Below are 26,126 nucleotides of genomic sequence, written 5' to 3'. Positions count from 1 at the left end.
CCCAGGTGGCAAAAAAGAAAAAGTTGCAAGATGCCAAGCGGAGAACAAAAAGTCAGCGGAATCAAGAGATGGTTGTGAGAACACAAGCCCCCAGAAATACACGGAAATCTTGGAGAAGGCATCAGGCTCAAAGTGTGTTAGAGACCGCAAATCATCTTGCCTAGATTTTAAGAGACAGGATGACCCAGGATGTCATGTAGGTTAAGTAGTAAATACTCAACAAATGCTACAGAGGATGTTAAGAAAAATGATCCGCACTAGACTTTGTAGAATGTTACAGTCATGTGCATGATGGAAAGAGTCCTGGAGAGGGAATTAGAAGTTCTGGGTTTGAATCCTCTCTCTCTGTTTTTTTTTTTTTTTTTTTTTTTCCTTCAGCTTCCAGTAGCTTTTTCCTCCCTAGTATCTAGAAACGATGAACCCTAGCAGGACAGTCTTCAACACAATTTAACTTTCCCATGTTGGGTTCTTTAGACTACTTTAATATTTATAGATTCGAGAATGTATATTTGAGAACGTATGGTTTGAGAATGTATAAGTGGAAAATTAAAATTTGAGATTATATCAACAAATTTAGTTGATATTGATATAGCTACATATAATTTTACATGCAACACATGGATTTTAGTATTGTGGAATTTTACCTTCTTATAACAAGCTTATCTATAAACAAAGATAATCTCTGCTTATTTGTCCTAACCTATGAAACATTGCCACCATGGACACTTACTTGCCCATACCTTTTCACTATGTCCTTAAAAACTAGATGATTCTTCCTTTCAGACAATGTGAAAAAAACAACAACCAAATTCGCACCCAGAAAAAAATCTTAATCCAGAATTATCAAATTTTGAGGTTTCAGCAGATGGAACAACAGAAATAGATTAGGGACAACTCTTATTTAAGTCTTTTCCCTAAGTAGTACTATGTGGATTTATAGTGTTGACCAAGAGAAGATAGTTTTCTCCTTAAATGTTGCTTTCTTGGGTCTCAAAATTCTGTGACAGATTTTAAATAAAGTTGTTTCCATTAAAAAGTACTGATTTTTAAGACTAATAGGTTAAAACTGCCACACGCACAAACCCTGAATGGCCCACAGAACATTTTCCTTACCTTCTGACACTATCACGAATCATTCTTTTATTATTAAACTTCAGTGGCCAGTTCTGGGATGTTCTTCCACTCATGAAGACCCCAGTGGCGGTATCAGGGATAATATCCATTTAGCCTTATGAGCTTTCAGACTTGGTGACCTTGCCAGCTCCAGCTGTCTCCTTGTCCACTGCTTTGATGACACCCACAGCAACCATCTGTGTTATGTCACGAATAGCAAAGTGATGCAGAGGATAGTCAGATGAGCTCTCCACACACATGGGCTTGCCAGGAACCATATCAACAAAGGCAGCGACACCAGATTTCAAGAAGTTGGGGCCATCTACCAGCTTCTTCCCAGAATGACAATTAATCTTCTCTTTCAGCTCAACAAACCTGCGAGCAACATGAGCTTATGTGACAATCCATCAAGGTGCATAGCCAGCGCTGATTTGGCCTGGTTGGTTCCAGATAATCTGCCCGAGCTGTGAAGCCAGCTGCTTCCAGTGGTGGGTCATTTTTGCTGTCACCATTTGCAGTGCCATGACAAATCTTTGACAGACATGTCCGGAACACTAAAGCCCACATTGTCTCCAGGAAAAGCTCCATTCAAAGAGCATTTCAACAGAATTTCCTTTAGTTGTAATGTTGACTAAACAGAGGGGGCCATTAGGCTGGGCTTGAGAACGTCAGTCTCTACAGGGACAGTACCAATACCATGAATTTGTAGATGTCTTGGAGGGGCAAATGCAAGGACTTGTCAGCTGGACATGTTGGTGGCAGGATGCAATCTAGAACCTCAAGGAGCATGGTTTCACTAGTATTTCCGTGGTTATGGGTGACTTTCCAGGCCTTGAATCAAAACATGTTTGCACTTGGCTCTGGCATGTCGTCACCATTCCATATAGAAATTGACACAAATGCTACTGTGTCAGGATGGTAGCCTATTTTCTTAATGTAGGTGCTGACTCCCTTACGGGTTCCTTGTCCCTTTTCTGGCTGTAGGATGACTCTGTGAAATCCACCTTGCCACCCCCAACAATTAGTTGTTTCATACCCAGTGTGTAAGCCAGAAGGGCACGCTCCCCAGTCTGCCCATTCTTGGAGATAAGTCTTTCAAATTCAGCAGCAGCAGCAGCAGCAGCAACAATCAAGCAGCACAGTTGGTGGGAGATGTGCCTATAATCATGGTTTTGATTAAATCTGTGTTGCAGAGCACCACTGATGGTCACATACTATTTGCTGGCCTGGAATTTCTACAAGGAAATATCCATAGTGATACCATGTTCATGCTCAGCTTTCAGTATCTCCAGGACCCAGGCATACTTAAAGGAGCCCTTTCCCATCTCAGCAGCTTCCTGCTCAAATTTTTCTGTCGTTCTTTTGTCAGTCCTACCACATTTGTAGACCAGGTGGTGGTAAACTTACCCTAATCCATGTGCCCAGGGACAATTTTAATATGAATCTTTTCCTTCCCCATTTTGGCTTAGATTTCAGGGTGGTTTTCATGGTATCTGTGTTCTGGTGATAAATCTTTTGTGAAAAAGTGGGTTTGAATTCTGTGGTATTAAATAATCATGTAACTTTGGAAAGACACTTGCTCCTCTGAGCTGTAGGCTCCTCGTCTGTCAAGAGAGAGAAGAAACAAATTATTGATTTCTGTTACCTGTCAAATGGCTCAGACAGTGAATGGGATGCCCTAGGAAGGTGCACAGAGTTTGGAATCAGAGATCCACCTAAGGTGTACCTGTGTTTGCACATTGCCTCTGCCACTCACAGCTGTGTGATATTCAGTTAGCCACTTACATTCCGAAGCCTCAGTTTCTGCATCTATGCAGTAGTCATAACAACAACTATGTCTCATATGACTTTGAGAGATTAAATATTTTAGTCTAGGTAGAGATGCTTGACAGATATTAGACCTGTCTCTTTCAGATTTAAATTATATTTCTTTGCTTAATTTCCTTCCCCATAATCTTGCAAGAAAGAAATTTCTGGTTCTGTTTTATAGAGCAGTCCAGCTTCCCACCAACTTACCTCTGTTGAGCAGAAAAATAAATAATATGAAGTAACAATTCAAGTTTGTATTTTATCAATTACATGGAATTTAACAGCAATATTCAAATCTATATAGTACCATGATTACCAACTATAATGTATTCAGTACTAACCAAGAAAAGCTCTATTTAGGGAATGGTATCCAGAGAGGGGATATATTTTGCCTACAGATTATTTCCTTTTTATATAGTTTCTGCATTTAATGTAGAAATAATGCTTTCTCAACATTAATTCTAAATCCCACATCAGTTTATTTTAATAATCCTGGAAAATACAGTAGTAGTAGAACTCATGCTCACAATTTTTTTTGTACCTTGGAATAATTGGAAGCTGTAGCTGTCAGCAACTTTACTCCTAACCCCACTAAGCTAGGGGCAGCTCCACTTAGAAAGATATAAAACCCTCAATTCTTCTATGAAATTGGGAAGTGTTATTCTTTGTCTGGATCATCTTCCAACATTTCTCACTAAATAGTCAGCCATCATCAGGATACCTTGGATAGAACTTCATCTCACTAAGTACTGATTCTTTGGTCTCACTGGAGAACATCAAGAGTGATGGGACATGTCTTTCTGCCCTCTTTCCCTTCATATTGTTTAGGTCCTTGGACCTTCTGATTTAGTGATGTTTGATTATAACCATAAAGCCATATCAATTCAACTTCCTGAACACTTATTCAATTCCATGTAATCTGCATTTCTCAGTTTAGCCCATTCAGGCTGATCTGGGAATCATCAGCTTGATGGTTGTCAAAGTTTTCAGTGTCTAGGTATCTCAGGGGTGCGAGAAGGGAGCTGAGGCTAAAACAAAGGTGGCACTAATATTTAAGGAAAGAAGAAGAAAGGGGCCAGCAGTGAGGATGGGGAGACAAAGGTCAGGGAGGTGGGAGGAGAACCCGAAGGGAGTGGTGTTGCCTTGGTCGAAGGAGGAAAGAAGTTCCTGTTTCTCAGAAGGGCTCAGGGAGGGAGGTTGAAACACCTGCTTTGGTTGTGATGTCAATCAGCACTGACATATGAATTTTGTCCAGCAATCATCAGCTGTAAGAGGACAACACTCTCACATTGGGGTGGAGGTGAGGAAGAGGAAGATGGGCTGGTCTAAGGATGGAGCTTGCACATATGGTGAAATGGAAGAAGTAGATTCATGTGTTGATTAAATTTTAGATGAGGTGAGGCCTATGGGTGGCTCAGTTGGTTAAGTCTCTGACTCTTAATTTCAGCTTAAGTCATGATCTTAGGGTTGTGAGATGGAGCCCCGCGTCAGCTCTCTGCTGAGCATGGAACCTGCTTAAAATTCTCTTTCTTCCTCTGCCTTTCCACTCCCACCCCCACTCATGCACATGTGCTCTTTCTCTCTCTAAAAAAAAAATTTTTTTTTCAGGTGATACTGTGATATTAAGTGGGCAGGCAGAATCTTGGTTAACATAACTGGGAATCAAAAGTAGCATAGTTGGAACCAATGGTCAAATCTAGCAGAGTAGAAAGTCTGACAGAAATGCATATGTGTTTTTCTTCTCCAAGGAATCTGCAGAGTGTTGAATGAAACAGAGACAATGACCAGTTCCTATGGAATGAAGATGTACACTCCACCTTCTCTTCTCTCTTTCCCCTAAAGTGATGACAAATCTTTAACAATTTTCGTTTCTTAAGAATGGATTTTGAAAGAATAAACTAAATCAACATTTTTCTATCTGGACACAAGAACCCACATAAGCATCCATTGGCAGTTATATGCATGAAAAATACCTTTCAGATTTTGTAGTAGACTTCGAATTCACTGATATAATATTATTAATAATACAGATAACATTTTGACCATTTATTATGTAGTTATAGATTTTTTATATGCATAGCAGATATGAGTCTAGGTTCACAGACTCAGTTAATCTAGAAAAACATTTCTTGTAACTCAGCTTAACTCTATGCTCAATCCACTTACTGTCAGGCTAAGAGTAACAATCTCAGGTAAATTTTGGCTTCATCTTTTTTTGCGGGGGCGGGGGGTGTGCTGAGACAAAGACTTTAGAGAGATCACGTGTATCCTGGCCAGTAAATTGGGGAGCAGGGGGTCTTCTGGGCCTTAGCCACCTGCTCATGTTGCGTTACCCTAAGACAGCATTTGGCCTGCATCATGGTCCTTTAGGATGGAGGACTTATATGGGTGTGTTGCTGCATCACTGAAGGGCAGGGAAACTTTAAGAGGAGACAAACACTGTGCTGAGACTCTGTAAGAAGTCATTTCCTCTTTGGGGTATTGCCACCTCCCCTGGGGCACTGCCTAGAAAGAAGGGCCCTTGGCTCCTGTACCCATCATCTCTCTGCTTTCATTGCCTCCTCCCTCAGCACACAGAATAACCTATTCTAGGCAAGGAGTGGAAGAAATGATGTCCCTTTGACCCCTGCTTCACCCACACATTTTGTCTTCATGTCATCTCCAAAACTCTAAGTCCCACCCAAACCCCAGACACAGGGACAAAAAGTGTCCATGGGCTATTTCTACTTTCTGACCAGCTGCATCCCTTCCTTAAGGCATTGAGCTCAGGGTTGCCCATAGGCTTGGAAAAGGGGAAATACCAGGAGAAAAATGTGCCAAAGTTACCATATCACCATACTCACATTAAATTCTTTATTCCTGCAGCAGTAAAACTGAAAAAACCTAGGTGGGATCTGAGATATTTGCATGAAGCGTCCTTCCAAATCTAAGATTCTATAATTCTATTGCTGTTTGGTGAGGCCCATCGGTTTGTGGTGTCAGAAAGGATACCAGAAGCCATGGGTAGTGTCTGAGGCAGCAGTCAGACCCTAAGAGAATAGGCTCTAGATGTGAGAGTCCTTGGCAAGAGTCTTAAGAAATAATAGTCACTCAAACTGAAAGCTTCTCCGATGCCTCAGTGTGGATTATGTCTCATCTCTAGAAACCTCTAGCCATGACACAGAGGTTTCCACCTCTCTGCGAGGTGAGGCCCAGCCATTGTTCAATTCCCATTACTCTTTGGACTGTGGCTTGATAGGATGTCTCTCTCAGACCTTGGTGACCCTCACTGTCCTCCTTGGGGTCCAGTCTGTGTTGCATCATGGCAGCCTTGGAAATGTGACAGAATCCCATTGTCAATGAAGATTTATTGATACAGGGTACTCAGATCCCCATGAGAAGGTCTCACATCTCATAAACCTCTGGGGGCTTACAGTCACACTGTGGAGACACGGTGTGTGCATAAGCCAGCACTGTGTGTCCCAAATACCCTCTATGTCATTGCCCTAGAAGTTTAGAGAAGGGGAAGAATGTGCAACAGAACTCGGCTGCTGAGTCAAAAGGGCATGCCCTTGTGACACTTGCATCACAGCTGCCTCGTGGAGCCCCACCTAAAAATAGTGCAAGCTCAATCTGCAGAAGTTTTGACCTGAGTGGTTATGCCCGAGTTCAAGAAAGATGAGTTATTCTTAGACTGTGATAAGCAATGAGAAGAAAGTCTCAACTCCAACAGCATCTGCAATTAAGACTAATAATATCCACTCCCAGACATATACTTTGAAGGTCAAATGTGACAATATAGATGAGACTACATAGAAGAAAGAATGCTGAGTACCAGTCAGACATTTGCTGATATTGTTCATTATTATCATATATTCAAGAGGTGGAGCAGGTGCTTTTGCACATCGGTCTGACTACTAAATCCAGAAGGAGGTGCTTCCTTTCCAATGGATCACACTGGTGTTTAAGTCAGATTCTGGAATAGCAAGGCACCCATTTCTACATTGCTATTTAAGACGAACACCCTACCTCTTTAGATGTTACATTTTAGAAACTGATTCAATAAGAGAAGTACTTTGATGCTGTAAATACCTACACATCAGCTCATCTAGTTTTAAATTAATCAAAATATTTAGGCATCTTCACAGAGATTTCTCATATTCATAAAACAAGGCAATGGTTATTTACTTCCTAGTATTATAATATGTTTTGGGAAATCTCTGTGTGACTTACATAAAAGGAATAAATGCTGGTTTCATGGAACTTCATTGTCGGAATAATGAATGCTTTAAAAAATACACTGATTCAAAGCCTGCCCAATTCTCTCCCTCAGGCTGCGGAAAGTGTGCCCTACTGAATCTTATAAGGAAAGAAACTTTCTTTGCCCACTTCCTGCACATTCTTTGGAGCTGGGCTTCTAGCCAGTGTGAGCAGAAAATGATTATGCTGTTAAAAGGTTAACAGCCAACATGGTGTTCTCAGCATCTTTCAAAGACACTTAGGAAACTAGTCGCAGGGAGCTGGGTAGCAGCCAGAGAACTCCCCAGAGAGTGCACTTGAGCTTTATTATTCCACATGATTACATATTCAAATTGGCTTGAATTCCCCAGGCATCCAGGAGGATGTCAGGGGAGTTGGAAAAGCAGCCTGCCAGGTAGGGGTAGAGCAGTGGAGGAAGCTGGTCTGGCACTAAAAATGTGCTACAGATATTTCCTCACGGTGAAAAAGCCCCACAATCATGAACATTTAGACAACCAGGAAAGAGACATGTTTCTTAAAAAATGAGGTTGGATTTCCAAGTGACATGATAATCTCTTTCAATACATTAAGAACTCTGTCTGACATTAGCAAGGATTTCTTTTTTTTTTAATCCTTCAAAAATGGCTTTTCAAGAGTCTGCTACTACAGCCAGAGGAGTTAACATACCTACCCTGCCTTCTAGACTGAAAGAGCCCAGGAATTGTGAGCAAAGTTCTGTGACATTTTGGTTAGGAAATGGTGTTGGGGGAACTTTCGAGTGTAAGTAGCTACATGTGTAAACTTTGGTTGTCTTCACTAATATAGTTTGAGAAGATTCAGGGTTGTGTGGGGAAGTGTGGGTAGAGGCAGGGGAATTTAGAAAACATAGGAAATTGTTTATTAGCTTCGTATGTTTGTGATCTTTCAATGGCAAAATATAAAAGGAACTTTGTAAAACCATGTTTCAATGACAGAAATAGAATAAATAGAATATGAACATACAGGTGATAGAGAATAGGATCTGTTCAAAATACGTTGTAGGGTTGAAAATCTTTATCAAGTTTGCCATTTCACTCAGGAATAGATCCTCCCCAGACATGGAGTTGGGGGGGGGGGGGGATGAGTCACAGGAGAAGGGAAGTGAATTAGGAGGAGGTGGGGGAAAAGAGGGATTAAATTAAGCAGAGACTGGGAGGCCAGGGATTTGGACTCAGCCCAGCACTCTCTAGAAGGTATGACAACAGACCATAGGTGACGTGCTGTGCGATAGGCAGCATCAGGAGGACCCAATACAAGGGTTAGGGTGATGAGTTTTGACCAAAGAGAATTCCAGGCAAGCAGCATTCAAAAGTCTAACCAGCACTGCTGTATAGAAATATGTAGTTTCACATTTTCTAGTAGTAGATTTTAAAAAGTAAAAAGAAAGAGGTAAAAAAAATCCTGATGATAAATTTTTTTGAACCCAGTCCATTCAAAATACTATCCTATCAACACGTGGCACTAGCTATACTTTGAGGGCTCTAGCCACGTATGACTACGAACCACACAGAAATAAGACAGGCTCTTGGCACCAGGGAAGTCTTTCAGACCAGGGCAAGACTAGGCTCATAATGACCGATAGAAAGGGATATGTTAACTGATAATTCACAGAACATAGATATATTAGAAAATTCATTAAAAAATTTCCACCTCCTCTGTGATAAAAGCTATACAAATTGGAATATCTGTGAGAGACAATTACTTACCTGTTAAAATTGCCAGAGGTTTAAAAAGCTGTGGTTGTTTGTAAGCGGTCTAAAACTCATACATTCCTACTAGGGATGCAAACTGGTACGACTCTTTTGGAGAACAGCTTTACATTTCACATCAAGAGCTTTGAATTCTTTCTTCAACGTCTAAGACTGTACAACAAAAAATAATAAAAACAATCACTTATCGAGTGTTCCTTATATCACAGATAATATGCCTGGAACTTCATGTAATTTACTCTTTTATTTTTTTTAAGATTTTTATTTTATTCATGGGAGACACACAGAGTGAGAGGCAGAGACACAGGCAGAGGGAGAAGCAGGCTCCATGCAGGGAGCCCGATGTGGGACTCGATCCCAGGACTCTGCGATCACACCCTGAGCCAAAGGCAGACACTCAACCACTGAGCCACCCAAGCATCCCTAATTTACTCTTTTAATTCCCAGAACAGGCTTTATGGTGGAGCTACTACTCTCCAGTTTGAACCCTATAAAAATAAACCAAACTATAGAAAAAGTTTACATACCAATATGTTATTATAGAGTTGTTAAAAGAAGCAAGAAAAAGAAGTCCTCCTACTCGCTCCTCCCCCAATATCCGAGGATAAACCTAAATGTCTCAAAATCAAAGAATGGTTATGTAAGTGAAACTACTCAAAGGAATTGATTTATTCACCCAAGTATTCTTAGAGTATGTAATGGAATGGAGAAAAACAGGTCTTTGTCTGCTACTGCTCAATCAAGCTGTGTAACAAACAGGCACTCAATCTGGGTGCCGAGGAACAATAAGCATTTATTTCTCATGCACATATCTGCAGGGAAGCTGGGGTGTGGCTGTTTTTAGCTTCAGGAAAAGTGGCTTTGGTTTCAGGCTCTGGTATGAGGCACTGTATTCATTTTTGAGCCCAAGACTGAAGGGCACCTGCTACCAGGGGGAAGCTCTTCTCATAAAAGAGAACAAGAGTGCAAGAGTATATACACAGCACGTTTTAAGTATCTGCTTGCTTCATGGCTGCTAATTTCTCATTGACCAAGTAAGTCATAGGGCCCAGCCTGAAGTCAAGGGGAAGGGAAATACCCTTTGCCTGTCATGAGAATGTGGCAAGAATGTGTCTACATAATTCTACTACAAGGGAATAAAGAACTGGCACCCATCATTCAACCTACCACAGTCTGGTCTCCATTACTGTTATTCACATTCTTCCCACATATACTCACTCCCATCCCAACCTCCCCCAAATCTCATTCTATGATGCCACCAGGCTAGAAAGATAGCACTGCTCTATCTACGTCAACTCCAGATGTGATTCCTCTCGGGCTGGTTCTTGGTTTGGAGAACCAAAAAGACTAATTATCTGTCCCCTCCCACGTACAACATATAAAAGTGGAACAGGAACAAGATGACCACAATCAACAGCCCCATTCTAATAGGGAAAGAATGAGAAGTATAGAGCAGTCATGAGTTTACAGCAATTATGAAATCCTCATAGGCAAATGTTGCTAGGTTCACCTACCTTGGTGGTAGAGGATTAGACTCCATTACTGGTCCCTTGGAATAGTTCTCCAGACCCATCTGACTTCTCTCCATGCTCTGGTTTCCACTGTTTGGGAAGTCCTTCTTGGCCAAAATTCCCTCCCTGACCACATCTGAAAATGGCATTGGAGAATATGCCCAGTTTGGTGGCTGGGCAGCCTTACGGCCTGCTTCTTGCCTAAAGGAAGTTGAGGGGTAGATAGAGGAAAAGGAGGAATCCAGAGGTATTGTATGAATCAAAGAGTCACAATCATTTTTAATTTGAACTCCTAGAATTTTTCTCAATACAGTTTAATTCTTTATCCCTGTAAATCCTAGGTCTTCTGGACTGTGTTTGTTCACTCAGTTCTATTGGCAAACCAGCCATGTTTTGCCTGAACCCATCTCTTATATCTTATAGTATCTTTTTAATATTACCAGTGAGCCATTTACACTGTTAACATGGTGCCTTGAAACTTCTTGTTCATCATTCCAACTTTATCATGTGCATTATCTTTCAGTTTACTGCAAGTAACAGTTTAAAAAAAAAAGTGTCAGTACTATATAATATGGATCAACATTTTTCCAGGCCCCTATTACACTTTCTTTGTTGCCTTCTCCCCAGTCCCAAAGCCGATGGCACATATTTTGGGATTTATTATGGCAGCACCCCGATTCTACTTATAATTTCTATCTTATCCAACTGTTACCACAATAATGCCACGTAACAATCAATCACAAACCCTCAGAGGCGTGCAGCAATAAACATTAGTTTCTCATTCCTGTGGATTGGCTGGGGCTTGTCTCAGCTTCCAGCAGAGCACCAGCTGGTTTAGCTCCTAGCCTTGAGCGGATAGTCTGTTCCACTTGTGGTCCTTCTACATCTGAGGCTGTATGAGCTCTTCTTATTATGGACAACCACATTTCAAGAGAACAAGTCCAACCACAACAGCACATTCCAAGCCTCTGCTTGCGTCATGAAGTATTAATCATGTCTTTATTCTGTATTTCCGATGCTTTGACAGCATTGAGTCTTGTTGATCCTGGAGGGACTGCTATTCCAAGGTTAGCTGATTCCTAGAGATAGCACACACTAGCCTTCAGGGCAACTTTCTTATGCAAACCAACTCAGAGGCCTTAACCCCTACCATCTCCTTTATCAAGCCATCAGACCAATATTTCCTTGGCCTAATTGCCCCCAGGGCCAGGGACCAGACAACTAAGGAACAGTCCCTGTGCCACAGAGACCATTGAAATTATTCAAACCTACCAATCCTGCCCCTCCTTCCTTGCTCATTCCTTCCCACAGAAACCACAACAGAGCTCTTGCTCACATTTTCCCCTCAAGGCTTCTGCCTCCTGACTGGGCCAGGTGCTTCCCTGTGTGGCCCTTGATATGGCATACCCCCTTCTCTCGAGATCTGTGAGCATAACAAACTTTCTTTCCAATGATTGTTATTTCCTTATCTGTGGGTCCTGCCATATTTAAGTAAGAAAACCTATATTGATCATGTCCCTTTGATCAACTTTAGTCACTCAGCCAGGCCCAAAGTCAAGGTGTGGCTAAGTCCTCTCTGTCTCCCAGCTTGGCAAGAGTGAATGCATATTTCTATCAGAAGAGGGGGAAGGATTGGACACTTTTTACTAGAGTGGCAAATAGTGTGGTTGTACAATCCTATCAGAGGGGAGTGAGGAATTGTGACCAACAATTCAATCTGTCTTGCTATCCCTGGGTGGCTCAGCGGTTTAGTGCCTGCCTTTGGCCCAGGATGTGATCCTGGAGACCCGGGATCGAGTCCTGCATCGGGCTCCCTGTTCCCTGCTTCTCCCTCTGCCTGTGTCTTTGCCTCTCTCTCTCTTTTTCTCTCTCTCTGTCCCTCATGAATGAATAAATAAATAAATTGAAAAAAATTGAGATATGCAACATGATTTCAGATATGTAAAACAGAAACTGTGCAGAGAAAGAAATCTTGAAAGAAAAACATTAAAATGTTAATAGGGTATATCTTTGGGTGCTAGGGCTGTGGATGATTAAAATTATTCTTTCTTCCCTTGTTTTACAAATTGTCTCTCATGAGAATATATTCACTTTAAAATGAAAAATGTATTATATTAAGTAGAAGCTTCTGATTCTTCTACATATTGAACTAAAATTGCTTGAATAGCTTCTGTTTAAGATCATGAACAGCAGGGGCAGAGAGAGATTGCCAGTGATTCTACCTGTGAGAGCAGAAACACTCTAGAGCAGGAACTCAAACAGGGTCTGACGTGGGCCTTCCTTTTCTTTACTATCTAAGGTGTAGTGCACAGATCACCAGCAGTGGCATCAGGGCACTTGTTAGAAATACATACTTCCAGGCTTCACCCCAGACCTACTGAATCAGATCTGTGTTTCAAGAGGACTCTCCAAATGATTTGCAAGCATGTGTAACTTTGAGATGCACTAACCTATTTCACACTGTTTATTGTAACATCATTGAAAATAAACACATTTTTACTTCATGATTCAAAATGGTTGATGGGAATTATTATTATAAAATGGAAAAAGTTTTCCATTTTCCTCCGCACATAGTGGGACAGATAGGCTAATAGACTGGCTGGCCCCAATGACCAAGTACCCATCATTTTCACACAATAAAAATGAATTATTCAATCTATAATATTTATTGCTTGCAGTCCAATGTGGGCCCTGTTCCAGGCAGAATAGCATTTCCTCCCCAAACTACAACACAGAACTGTAATTCTGAGAGGTGTTAATAAGATGTTAATAGGTGTCCCACAGTATTTGTTTCCTACAGCTACTACGATAAATTACCAACTGGGTGCCTTAATGCAACACAAACTTTCTTCTCTCTTTTTTTTAAAGATTATTTATTAATTTCCCCTTTATTCCCTTTCACTATTTTTTATATTCCCCAAATGAATGAGACCATATAATGTTTGTCCTTCTCTGATTGACTTATTTCACTCAACATAATACCCTCCAGGGAATAAAGGGGAAAGGAGAGAAAATGAGTGGGAAATATCAGAAAGGGAGACAGAACATGAGAGACTCCTAACTCTGGGAAACGAACTAGGGGTGGTGGAAGGGGAGGTGGGCGGGGGGTGGGGGTGGCTGGGGGACGGGCACTGAGGTGGGCACTTGACAGGATGAGCACTGGGTGTTATTCTGTATGTTGGCAAACTGAACACCAATAAAAAATAAATTTATAAAAAATTATTTATTCATGAGAGACACACACACAGAGAGAGAGAGAGAGAGGCAGAGACATAAGCAGAGGGAGAAGCAGGATCTCCACAGGAGACTGATGCAGGATCCAATTCCAGGACCCCAAGATCATGGCCTGAGCTGAAGGCACATGCTCAACAGCTGAGCTACCCAGGTGTCCCCAGATTTTCTTCTCTTACATTTCTGGTGAAAAGTCTGAAATGGGCCTTTCTGGGCTAAGATTCAGGTGTTGGCAGGGCTCTGTTCCCCTGGGGGTCCTGGGGAAACCCTGTTTCCTTCCCTTTTCCAGCTTCTGTGGGCTGCCTGCATTCTCTTGCCTCCTTCCATCTTCAAGGCCAGCAATGACCAGTAGTGTTTCAAACAAGGTATCACTCTCAAAAAACATTTTTTTTAATTTGGGTAGAGTTGACAAACGATGTTACATTAATTTCAGGCAAACTACATAGTGATTCAGCATCTGTATATGCTATGCTTACCACAAGTGTAGCCACCACCTGTTACCATATAACAGCATTACGATGCTGTTGACTGTATATTCCCTATGCTGTGCCTTTTATATCCATGACTTATTCATTCTGCATCTGGAAGCCAGTGTCCTCTGCTCCCTTCAACCATTTTGACCATACCCCACCACCCCTCCTGCTGTCTTGGCAACCATCAGTTTATTCTCTGTTTATAGATCTGGTTCACTTTTTGCTTGTTTGTTTTTTCATTTGTTTTTCAAATTCCACATTGAAGTTAAATCATATGGTATTTGTCTTTCTCAGTCTGACTTATTTCACTTAGCATGATACCCTCTAGCTCCAGCCACGTTGTCACAAATAGCATGATCTCATCCTTTTTTTATGGTTGAGTGACATTCCACTGTGTGTGTACATAGATAGATAGATAGATAGATAGATCTCAATCTTCTTTATTCATTCTTCTATCGATGGATACTTAGATTGTTTCTGTATCTTGGCTACTCTAAATATTACTGCAATGAACCAAGAGTTGCATATATCATTTCGATTGAATGTTTTTGTTCTCTTTGGGTACATGCCCAGTAGTGGAATTTTTGGATTACATGGTTTTGGGGCTTTTAATTTTTAAAAAAAGATTCATTTATTTTTTTTGAGAGAGAGAAAGTACAAGTGAGCATGGTGGTGAGGGGCAGAGGGAGAAGGGAGAGAGAGTCTCAACAGACTCCCTTCTGAGCACAGACCTCAATGCAGGGCTCAATCTCACAACCCTGAGATCATGACCTGAGCTGAAGTCAAGAGTTGGCCTAAAGGCTGAACCACTCAGGTGTCCCTCCGTTTTTAATTTTTTGACAAACCTGCTTTCCAGTGGCTGCACCAATTTACATTCCCACAGAATGGTGCACCAGGGTTCATGCTGCATCACTCTTAAAATGACTCTTTTCTGCCTCCCAATTTTACTTTTAAGGACCTTTTTGATTACATTGACCCCCTCCTACATAATCCAGGATAACTTCGCTATTTTGAGGTCAGTTGATTAGCAACCTTAATCTTATCTGCTACCTTAATTGCCATTGCCGTGTAGATTTCCACGGATTAGCACATGGATATTTTCCAGAGGCCATTATTCTGCCTACTATACCCATGAAATAAAGGTTTACTGGTCACATAAGCCTGCAAGTAATATTTTCTTCTTGGAGCTCTGCAGTGTACAATCAGTGTAGCAAAGGCCCTGAGGACTCTTGAAATAAGGAAGCCTATTTAACTCTACTTGCACATACCATGAAGCAGAGCTGGGGAAATACAGAGAAATTCAGGGAAAATGAAAGAACTGGTTTCTGCCCTGAAGGAGTTGAAGAAAGCTTTTTACTTTTTAATCATCTATTGCAAATTAATCCCGAATTCATTAGTGTTGAGGGGATGCAGGGCAGAAGAGTGAGCGAGAACATCTGTAGAAACCAGAAGCCCTAATTACCAGGCTTCTATTCCATTATGAGGCCACCGCCAAGTCCCGTGGTGGTTGTGGGAGGCTATGCCTATTTCCATTTTTACCAGTGACATATTGTGGCATTATGAATAATTTAAAAAATCTGTCCAGGTCACTTTCTTAATCTCTATAACTCTGTTTCTTATATGTAAAATTGTGTTAACAGTATCCCTTTAATCCAATATCACTGGGGGTTTTTAATTAATGTTAAAATACTCTTTTGGCATCTACATGGAGAAAGAGTTATTAAATTTCAGTGCCAAATATTATGGTGGTAATGAGGACCAACTTGCCAATATTTCATTATAAGTGCAACTTTTTTCCGTTGATGTTGCATAAATCATCAGTGGCTTCCTACAGTATTATTCCTATAGCCAGAACAGGCAGCTTCTTTTATCTTTTAGATATCTTATATTGAAAACCAAGAAATATGAACTAGAGAAAGCTGTGTCTTATAAAATAATTCCCAGAAGGCATTTGTTTTATGCGGTGAGCATAATGATTGCCTACAATAAAAAAGCTTGAAAGGTCTCACTTGTTCCAAGATTATTCATGCAGCAATTATGCTATTGATGACAATCTGTTTTTATGATAATATATTATAAGCTATTCTGAACCCACTCCACAAAGCGTATTATAATGCTTGCAATCTTCCTCAGGACCTCTCTTACTAAGATACCCATTCACTTCCTTGATTGGAAAAAGCTAAAGAATATAGGCATTTAAAAAAAAAAAAGAGATAAAGAGCAAATCACTTGGAATCTGCAACGAACTGGAACTTGTCATTTTAAAGTGAAGAATTATAAGAGAGAGGAATTGCTGGGTACTCTGGCTTATATTCCAGATAATCTTAATCATTTTAGTACAAATACATCCGAGTAAGCCTTGGAACTGTGTATATGGCTCAAAGGAAGGGGATCTGTTTATTTCACAATTTACTAAGAGCAAAAGAAATTTCCCAACTCTGATCTGGAGTTTGCTTTTGAGTCACTATAAGTTTTCAAGCAACTATTCATATTTCAAGTGAGTGTTATTATTTAGGTTCTTAAGGAGGTTGTTGTAGGGTATGTAACACATTAATTTCACTTTAGAAATAGTTATTGTGGTTGTTTCACCTGGGTGAGTATACATGAAAAGAAAGCAGAAATACATATTAAAAGATATGCTTCTTGATCTTAAAGAGATTAAACCTAACTCTTGTTTCACTCAGGTTTTGTTACAACTTTTTTTTTTTTTTTTTTTTTGGGTTACAACTTTAAATTGAAGTTATATCCACAAGGACAGAGTGAAAACGCCTGAAACATGTATTTGGTATTACCTGTAGTCACAGAAAATTGCAAACTTTGCAAAATTGCCTAGGTATTATATGAAAGGTGCTTTTAGTCCTCAAGAGTAGAATTTTTTTCTCCTTTGCTTGTTTTTCCCTCTACTTCATTTTGGTTTGAAGATTTGGGTAAATAATTTAAAGACAGGTAAATAAAAGTTTGGTTGAAGTGGCTGAGAGCAAACAAATTGAGTAATATCCTGGGCTTCTGTGAAAGTTGAGTAACAAAAATACTTGATTATGTAAACTAAAATTTAAAAATAGGTGTAGAAGTCAAGGTAGAGAAATGTGGACAGAGAAAAGAAAATGAAACCCAGTGTGAGCTCACACTCAAGATATACCCTACTTGTGTAACACACAAGCACTCGTTCAGGCTAACTGGTATACATACTCAGGTGAGATGGATCACACACATATGGGTCTATATTTTTTGCAGTCCATGAAATGAGGGAAAAGAATCTCTGATTAGAATCTCTTAAAGATGAAGAGAAGACAGTTACTTAGCTGGAGTCTTGACTATTCCACAACAAGGCAAGAGGAGAGAGTCAAACTCTGTCTCCATCTGTCTGTCTGTCTCCCGTTCTGGAAGGGCTATGGGCTGAGTGTAGACAGTTGAATTCTCTGAAGTTAAATGTGCCTAAGATAGAACTGTATTGTTCTCTGAATTGGCCCATTCAAAGAACAGAACTTTAAAAATCTACTTATCTCTGCTATTTTCAGAAAGAAGAGTAGTATAAGTGACCATCTGAAAATATTAGATGGTACAACATAATTATATTTTTAGCTGTTTAAACACAACTGTGGGACGTTAAACAGAATCCAACACATTTTGTTAGAGATGCTACAACAAGTCATGACCAGCTGGCCCTGCAGAAAACTGAAAATCCCAAAGGGGACTATTATTGAGAGCAAAGAGCTGAGGGAAAATCCTCACTTGGTCACTGGGTCCTCCCAATACGATGTGAATTGGACCATATACCCTTTAAAGTCCATTCCAGCACTTGAAGTTTAAGGAGGGTAGTCATTTCTCCTCTAAGCCTCCTGTGTATAAACATGTAATTATTTTTTATCTCTCTATAGAGAAACTGAGTTGCTCAAAGTTCCAATTCCATTGATGGAAGGGGTAGGGAACTAAACAAATCAAGCAAACAACAAATCAACTAAATTTAAATTCTGAGTAATAATCCCAAAAGACTAAATTCTAAACCAGGAGAAAATAAGATACCTTAAAAAGTGGCAAAATTAATTTTTTTTTTTTTTTGAGGGAGAGCGATCAGCAGTGAGAAGGCCATTCGGAGAGGGAGAGAGAGAATCTTAAGCAGGCTCCATGCCCAGTGCAGAGCCTGATGCGGGGCTCGATCTCACGACCCTGAGATCATGACCTGAGCTGAAACCGAGTCAGACACTTAACCTGCTGAGCCACCCAGGCACCCCAGACTTGTTTATTTCTTACAACTGAATGTGAATCTATAATTATTGCAAAATGAAAAGTTAAATTAAAAAAATATTTTAAAAAGCAACAAAGATTCTATATTGTGTACCTGTGGCCCATACACACTTTCTAGCACCTACAGCCTGGCAGATTAAAGGGACTTAATTTTCTTGAGTGAATGAATAAGACATGAATTTGTAACAAGGAAATGATTCATAAATTGATATTTATATAAGATTCACAAAAACTTCCAGGAGAGGTAGAAACTCTTCCTCTTCTACTTTCTGTAAATGTTTCAAAGTCTCTTCCCCTCTCTACCATAATATTTATTCATTCTTCTAAGTTTGCGGATGGAACACTGAGGATTGTTAGAATCAGAATGTGCTTGAGAGCACAAATTGCTTACAGAAGCCAATTGGAAGATTTTCATTTTTCCAAAGAAATTTTATTCAATCTTGTCCTTCCTTACTCATTGGGAAAGCCTAGTTTTGTGAATTTCTTCCAACTCTGACATTGTAGAGATCTGGGTCTTGTATAGTACAGAGCACAGCAGCCATGTGGTCCCACTCCAAATGACTGAGTCAATATCAGGTTCCTGTTTTATGTAATCTAGCACCCAGTGAAGTTTGGGGAAATGAGTATTTTTTTGGGGGGTGGGGGTGGGGGGAGGGAAGCGGGGTCATACTTTCGACCTGTTTACTGATGGGATTACCTGTGTGGACTCTGTCAGTTTATCACTCTCTCTAAGTAGGGAAACAGTCTTGGTTGCCAAGGAGACAGTCATCAGCTAGGCTACAGATAGAAACCAGGTCCCTGAGAACTCATCCTGGTGAGCAGGGATATTTCCATCCATACGACTCTGAGGCCTGGACTGTCTATTTTGCAAGTTATGAAAGAGAGATGATTGGATTAACGATTGCTTTATGCTTCTGAGGGAATTGGTATAAAATGATATTTGATAGTCAAAGCCACAAGAATGAGGGGCCTGGCATCATTTTGTCCTACAACTGATGCTGCACCTCCCTCTAGTGGCTAGTGCCTGTGCTACAGAATGAAGCAAAAAGGCCTCTTGCAAATTCCAGAAATTAGAGCTTAAAAAAAAAAAAAAAAAAAAAAAAAAGAGGCTCCTCTTTTTTAGTTTGGGCCCAAACTAGCAGTATCTGATGTTCATAAGTACATTTTCAAAGTTTGTAAAACAAGCCAGGCTTCATAGGCACCAAGAGGTGACCTAGGTTATGGTTGCTAAGTAGTGACTCAGATGCAAAACCGTAATAGATGCCTGTTTGCCTTTGAAGCTCCTCTTTCAACACTGCTTTATCCCCTATGCCGTAAAACATCCCAGTTCTCCATAGCAAGTGCAGCCCATCACAGGCACGTTAAGAATTCAGTGCATTTGCCCTCATCGAGATCTGTGCTCTAGTATCAGGCTCATATTTCTCTGTGAAATTAAGTCAATAGATTCCCTTTCCCGATGGAAATACATTTTAAGCCCTGTTCTTTAAATGTAGAATTAAAGGCCATTAAATTTTAAGCATCAGGGAGAGGTTAACATTAGTTAGGACAATAAGCCAGCCCAGCTCAGCCAGGTTCAGCTCATGTCTCAGAATCCTTGTCTCTGGGGGCACCTGGGTAGTTCAGTCCGTTCAGCAGACTCTTGGTTTTGGCTCAGGTCATGATCTCAGGATTGTGAGATCAAGCCTCACGTTGGGTTCAGCGCTCAGCACTCAGTGCTCAGTACAGAGTCTGCTTGAGAGTCCCTCCTTCTCCATCTGCTCACCCCTTATTGAACACTCTCTCTCAAATAAATAAATAAAATTGTAAAAAAAAAAAAAAATCCTTGTCTCCAGATCTCCAGATTGTTCTGTCTCCAGGGACAGTCCTGACTTGATTGAAACCCCCAAAGTCTCTACCAACTCTCAAAGCTCTGTTGCCTGGAGGATTCCTGTCCTCAAATGTCTTTCACTCATCTTCAGAAATTCCATTCTTTTGCTATTTTTCCTAAACTGAATAGTTTACTTCGGCTATCACGCTATTCTGAGGGCCATGGGTCTGATGTTTCGGAATTCACTCCATCCTGTAAAGGCTCTTTGTTTCCTTAGAGTGGTGTTTCCAGGTGGTTGTGGTGGTAGTGGTGGGGGAGGTTTACTATAGTTTGATAAAGCACATTTAAAAATTATTATTGCTTACTGTGTTTTTTACCACAATCTTTACAGCTTGAAATACTATTAAAGGGTGCACAAGACATTTGTATTACAGAAAAACAACATTGAGACAGTTCTGGGCTGAAGAGAACAGTGCAGTAAGGACGGTAGCTAGTCCTCATTGTGCTTGCTTACTTTCTATACTGACTTATTCTCATAACAATAGCAAAATAAGTTACTATTATATTCCCCATTTTATGAATGGATAAATGGAGGCAGAGTTATTATGAAAAGTGCCCAATAGTATGTAGCTAGAAGTCCATCTGACTCGAATCTTGGACTTGAGTAAAGAGACCTAAGTTATTGTTCTGATAGTGAGATCCAAGCGCAAGTCATTAGAGCATCTCTGAGATATTCTTACCTATGAAAAGGAGATCATAATTCCATAGTGCTCTGTCTACTGCACTAGGTTGCCATGAGGCCATTTATTCATTTTCTAAATATTCGTTGAGTGCCAAGTATACGTCTACTGAGAACACAACTATGATGGCAGATAACGTTCCTGCCCTCGTGGCCTTTATATCGTAATGAAAGCATATAGAAAACAAATGAATGGAGAAATAAATAGAGCCATTACCACTTTAGCTAAGACCATAAGGGCAAAAATGGTGACATGTTAGTTGAGGACTGGGATAGACTGAGAACTGGCCACGGAGAGACACTAGAGAGCGAGGGAAAATAGATTTTTCTAGATGGCGTGGTATATGCAAAAGCCATGTGGTGAAAGGAACTAATCGTGTTTGTAGAATCTGAGAGAAGGTCAGGAGGATGCCACCAGCAAAGTGCGCATGAGGATGTAGAAAAAGCTATCAAAATTAGAGAGTTAAATAGCCCGAAACAAAACACTGATGCATTTGCTGCACTTAGGCCAGTTAAAACCAAAAATTTCATCAGAAAAATGTGGTTTCAGTGGTTCCATTGCCCCTTTTTCTTCTCCAGGGCTGCAGGTGCATGGGAACATCTCTTTCCCTGCCTCTTCCTTAGTGTAGCAGAATAGTTTGCTGAAGCATTTGATTTATCTCTCTGTATTTTCTTCTATCCACTCAACCTTTCCCACTTTTTTTAATCTCAGATTTTTTTTACCTGTTTTTTTTTTCAATCCTTTTCATTAAAACCTTAGACCACTGAAAGAATAAGGCTTGATGCCATCTTCCTCTTTCCATTGGTGCTCTGTGCCATTTGTTTCTTTTAATTTTATGTTTTTCTTTTTTATTACCTAAGCAGAATATAATTACTATAAAACATGGGTAAACAAAATAAAATAAGTTACCCAATATCCTATCATGCTAAGCATTTATAACGTTTTAATATATTCAGTCTCTGTAACCTTTTGTCCTTGGTGGTTTCTCCTGCAATTCACGTTTACCGCCACTAGGTGATGGGAGATTGTCACAGTATTAGGTAGGTTGATTAAAGTAGAGAGAAACCCGTTTCTACTTTTTATATTTTTTAAAAAATTATTACAATAATTAGACTTTAAAAGTTGAAGGGCAGGTAGGTGGCTCAGTTGGATAAGCACCTGCCTTTGGGTCAGGTCATGATCCTGGGGTCCTGGGATAGAGTCCTGCATGAGGCTCCTTGCTCAGCAGGGAGCCTTCTTCTTTCTGCCTCTGCCCCTCTTGCTTCATGTGTGTGTGTGCTCTCTCTCTCTCAAATAAATAAAATCTTTAAAAAATTTACAAGCAAAGATCAGCTTTCAAGAATTAAATGCCTAAGAAATATGTATGTGCTGTACTTAATACTATTTAACTTCAAAGCTTGATAATATAATCAGTTGATTAATATTTTATTACTCATTTAAAGTTTACTTTGGTGTCAAAATCTAGGAAATTGTACATGACTTTGAGGACTTGGTCTTGCCAAATGGTAAGACTTCTATAGGCTCTGCTCTTAAAGAAACATTTTCTTTTTATTTTCTCTGATACCTACTTTCTAAAGGTACCTTTATATCAGGAAGAAGGTGGAAATGCTTATAGATCGAATTTTAAAATTCCAACACTCCATTAGAGTATCTGGCACATGATAGATATTCAATAAACTTACTTCCCTTATTTCCATTCTCCTTTCTGAATCTAAGAGCATAGCAGCTACTCTGGTTTATTTCCCCAAATTAGATGAAAATATTTTTTCTTTCCTCCTCCCTCCCACCCTGTCTTTCTTCCTACCTCTGTCCCTCTTGCAAGAATGATCCTCCTCCACCTTCTCTCTAGCTGGGTACATAGTTAGAACCTGCTTAGAAAAATTAGTCACTGCTAATTAACTGTGGGTATTTATTACTTTTTCAAGCCCCCAAACAAGAAGTATTTAGACTTACTATGGGCTCAGATCTGTTGGAGAAAAGAACAGTAATAAAAAACAAAGGAGACTATGTGAGGTAGTAACTGGCTTGTGGTACAAATTTTCTATAGTTCTTTGAGAAATGGTACTCCACTATTCAAGTTCTGAATCTCTTTTACCAAATGCTCCATTCTCAGTAGAAATTGGTTTTAATTGATTCCATCAGAATATTCCAATTATCTTCTTTCTTTTTTATGTATTTGGCTTAAGAGGGCTAATATAGGATTATGTATTTTTACTTTTTCTCATGCTGTTGGACAGAAAGAGGAAAAAAATCAATCCTGACATTTGGATTCCCAGCAATTATGTAATAAATACACAAAAAATGCAGCTTGAAAGTCTTTGAACAACAGATTATTTGTTTTGAGCTTCTCATTCCAAATGCCCTCCTTATATGTGTCATTAAAAATAACAAAACTCATGGCTTTGGGGAAATCATCTTAATTTTAAATATACCATTCAGAGATATCTTCTTACCTTTCTGCTTCTCTTTCTACTCTTCTCTCTCTCTCTCTCTCATACACACAAACACACACACACTCTCTCTCTCTCTCCCTCTCTCTCCCTTTCTTAAGAAATCGTTCAATTACATATCCTTGCATTTGGGACAAGTTTGGTAGCAAGCCTGGGGAAAAAGTATAAAAACAGCCATTTAGCCCAAGAAACTAGGTTTCCTCTACCAAGAAACAATTGTATTTAGATGAGAAAATATTCAACAGTTCTGACAGTAATTTAATGTTATCCACTTAAAAGTCATCTGACAGTTTTAAATATGGAGATTTTAGTTTCTCATCCACATCAACAGATATTAAAATTTCTGCAATTCCTTATGGCTCTGTCAGTTTTGATGTGCATAATGCCTTTCTAACTTAAAACTCAGCAGAAAAATTTCCATAATAATCTGGAAGTTTGGAAGAAACAAAATTACTTTTTTTTTTATAACAACTGAATAGCTTCTTAAATCATTAAAGTGTTCCCTAACTTTAGCCCTTAGTTTCAGCTATATCTTGAATCTACAAGTATTTCTTGCCTAACTATAGAAGCATTGTCTGGCAGTTTGAAGCTAGGAGCTTGGGACCATCTGGTCTCTCCACAGCTAGCATTTGTTTCTCAGTGGACTTTTGCTCAAAGTTCAATGGCCAATCGGGGTAGAGCAGGGCCTAGAATCCCTGCCTGTGACACTCCATCCAATCTTCCTGCTGAGTTGTTCTCTTGGTCCTAGAGGACTCCAGCCTTCCCCAATTTTCCCTCTGAAATCCATTCAATATCATAAAAGACACATATTTGTTGAAAGAGAATGTGCTTCACTATCAGAGCAGGAATGACGAATCCTACCCTTACGTTCTTAGGCACAGAATTATAATTCTCAAATACAGACATAAACAAAACATTAATGTGATAGTCTAGTTTTCAGCACAGTATATACTATACTCTATAATAATTTGTACTAATAGTAACAGGAAACTTTGAAGTAAGAACCAAACCATACCAAAGAATGGTGAGTCTTAAATGTACTTAAGATACTCAAAGCTTTCTATTATTTTGTTTACTTAAAATCATTATGCAAAACCAGAGCATCAAAATTCTATGTCTCCTGATCCTTATTTGCTCCTAAAAGGCTAATAAGTTACTGTGTTAGAGAGAGAAAAACTTTGTATAAATATGTTCCTTCCTTCCATTTTATTTCCATAAATAGCAATTCAATAATTTTCTTTGTATCTCCTTTAGACAACTGAGAATTCACATGTAGTGTTAAACATTTCTTTTTTTTTTTAATATAAATAACTTGACTTCCTTTGCTAACTTTTTCAATTCTCCAAAAATTGAGGAACACAGTGAGCGACTGGTTTCCTGAAACTTAATTCTAAGCAACAACAGAGTTAGTGTGGGACAAAATTTCTTAAGGGATGATTAACTGGTTGTATCTATGTTTTATGTTTTGATTCAGGAAATAGTTGCCAAAAGAAGAGATATCTGATGGTTAATATTCTTGGATAAAAGCATGCCAACGACCAGTAAAAGATGTTGTAAAGTCATGTGGCTTGACTTTCAAAGGACAATGATTGAGGATTTGTTTAAAACTGTTAGCATAGAGCTAAAAGCATGTCACCCTCCCGTTCTTTCAGGGCAGAAATACAGGGAGTTACGGGGGAAGAACTTCAGTCTCCACTTGAAGACCATTCAAGAGGACAGTCTTCATTGAGGAAAAATTTCAACTTAACCTCATGAGTAAGCCTTCAACTGGAACTCAGAACCCTCTTCCAGAGAGGTTTCAGATGCAAGCTGGTTAGATTGAACCTGTGCGGAATCCCAGAAATGTCATTCTTATTGGTGTTTCCTTGAAGTTGTATCAAATATAATTGTTGCAATGTTGTCGAATATTAAACATGGAAGAAAGTTCATTCTACTTAGTTTCTTATTCCGACTTTACTACACACATACGTTATTTCCACATTTCTGACCATTCTCCAAAGGTCAAACCATAAGCGCTAATGAAATGTGTACTGTTTGCATTTACTAATTATGATGCACATCTGGGAAAGAGAGAATGCCCCCCTCCCCCTTCCAACATTAAAACCATCACTTCTTTGATGTGACTCCTTCCATTAGTGTTCCCCTACTTACTGCTTATAAATTCTTATGTCTTTTTTTTTTTTTAAGATTTTATTTATTTATTCATGCCAGACAGAGAAAGGCAGAGACATAGGCAGAAGGAGAAGCAGGCTCCTTTCGAGGAGCCTGATGTGGGACTCAATCTCAGGACACCAGATTCAGCCAAACTGTCTTAACCTCATCCCTGTTTTTAAAGAAATATGCCATGTTGCATATTATGACATCTTTAATGCTGTATTATACTTATTTATCTCCACGCTCTACTTCCATTAGGTCGTTATATCATGTCTGGGTTGTTTCTGCAACCATTTCCAATGTAAAGTTTCATGAAAAATTTAATGACTGTGTGTCTTTGAAGAACTTACTGTCAAGAAGGGAACATACTTAAGACAACCAAAAATTAGAGGAGGCAAGAATTAATATGTGAATTCATTCAACAAGTTTTTATGAATTGCCTCTTTTGGTCTGGGGATAGACGTGAATGTAGCAAACCTGGTAACTGCCTTCATGGAATTTAAAATTTGGGCTTAGAGATAGCTAGTAAGTAATTAATTATACAAATGATTTGTGATTAGTGCAACAATAAAGAAGTGCAAGGTGCCAGGGAACAAAGAATGGGCAAAGAGAACACCATATTCAAAG

General features: G+C 39.5%; 1 protein-coding gene and 1 long non-coding RNA gene across 13 annotated transcripts in view; one reads left to right on the top strand and one right to left on the bottom strand.

Annotated features, from left to right (window-relative positions):
* The window catches only part of ZC3H12C (zinc finger CCCH-type containing 12C), a 176,481-nt gene extending 175,034 nt beyond the window's left edge, over positions 1–1,447 (bottom strand). For 9 of the 10 annotated variants that reach the window (XM_077893382.1, XM_077893391.1, XM_077893377.1 and 6 more), the window contains exon 1: positions 1,114–1,447. The gene's annotated coding sequence lies outside the window, so the exon portion shown is untranslated. The remainder of the gene's footprint in view (positions 1–1,113) is intronic. The other variant, XM_077893400.1, reaches the window with a different exon arrangement.
* On the top strand, positions 1,346–25,273 carry LOC144311217 (uncharacterized). 3 transcript variants are annotated; one of them, XR_013376792.1, is made up of 3 exons: positions 1,346–1,601; positions 4,178–4,318; positions 24,998–25,273. It is a non-coding gene; the product is annotated as an uncharacterized LOC144311217 (long non-coding RNA). The 3 variants fall into 3 exon arrangements; XR_013376793.1 differs by lacking the exon at positions 24,998–25,273 and adding an exon at positions 4,671–5,074; XR_013376791.1 differs by lacking the exon at positions 4,178–4,318.
* Positions 25,274–26,126: the final 853 nt, after the last annotated feature.

Source organism: Canis aureus, chromosome 3 (assembly GCF_053574225.1).
Source record: "Canis aureus isolate CA01 chromosome 3, VMU_Caureus_v.1.0, whole genome shotgun sequence".
NCBI classification, from domain to species: domain Eukaryota; kingdom Metazoa; phylum Chordata; class Mammalia; order Carnivora; family Canidae; genus Canis; species Canis aureus.
The sequence above is the reverse complement of the archived record's forward strand: the minus strand, read 5'-3'. Positions and strand labels throughout refer to the sequence as shown.